Below are 1,014 nucleotides of genomic sequence, written 5' to 3' on the forward strand. Positions count from 1 at the left end.
AATGGGGCAAGCAATTAAACACAGGAGAAAAAGGAGTAAATGACAATAGGTAAATAACATGTCAATAGTAAGTCAATACATCTCAATTATAACCATCAATGTAAATGGACTCAATATATCTATTAAGAGAAATAGACTGGTAGAGTGGATTAGGAAACTAAATCCAACAATATGCTGTATAAAAGAAACATATTTAATTGGTAAACACATTCATAGGTTGAAAGTCAAAGGATGGAACACAATACTACATGTCCCAGCAACTCAGAAAAATGCAGTGATATCAATCCTATTTTCAGACAGTTTTAAGTTCAAACCAACAATGATCATGCAAAATAAAGAAGGCCACTATATACTGGTTACAGGAAAAACTCAAGAGGAAGAGGTAACACTCATAAATATGTATGCACCAAACATGGGAGAACCCAACTTTCCAAAACACATCTTAATGGACATGAAAAATCTAATATCCAATACCACAAACTAAACAGGAGACTTTAACACCCAATTATCGCCAAAAAATATATCAACCAGACAAAAACTTAGCAAAGAAATAACAGAACTGAACCAGAGCATGAAATAAATAGACCTGGTGGACATATACAGAGTGCTCCACCCAAATACAGCTGAATACACATTTTTCTCAGCTGCACATGGTTCATTTTCTAAAATAAACCACATACTGGTCCATAGGTCATGCGTAAGTATATGTAAGAAAACAGAAATTATCCCATGCACATTATCTGACCACAGTGCAATGAAACTGGAAATAAATGACAAAAGAAAAAAAACAAAACCCTTAAATACATGATAATTAAATGATGTCCTACTCAGCAACTAATGGGTCACAGATGAAATTAAACAAGAAATTCAACGATATCTACAACTCCATGAAAATTCAAGCACAACTTATCATAATTTATGGGATACGATGAAAGCAGTTCTCAGGGGAAATTCATAGCTGTGAACTCACACATAGGAAAACACAAAGGGAACAAATAAATACCCTAACGCTGC

This window comes from Octodon degus, unplaced genomic scaffold, assembly GCF_000260255.1.
Source record: "Octodon degus isolate 3935 unplaced genomic scaffold, OctDeg1.0 scaffold00037, whole genome shotgun sequence".
NCBI lineage: Eukaryota > Metazoa > Chordata > Mammalia > Rodentia > Octodontidae > Octodon > Octodon degus.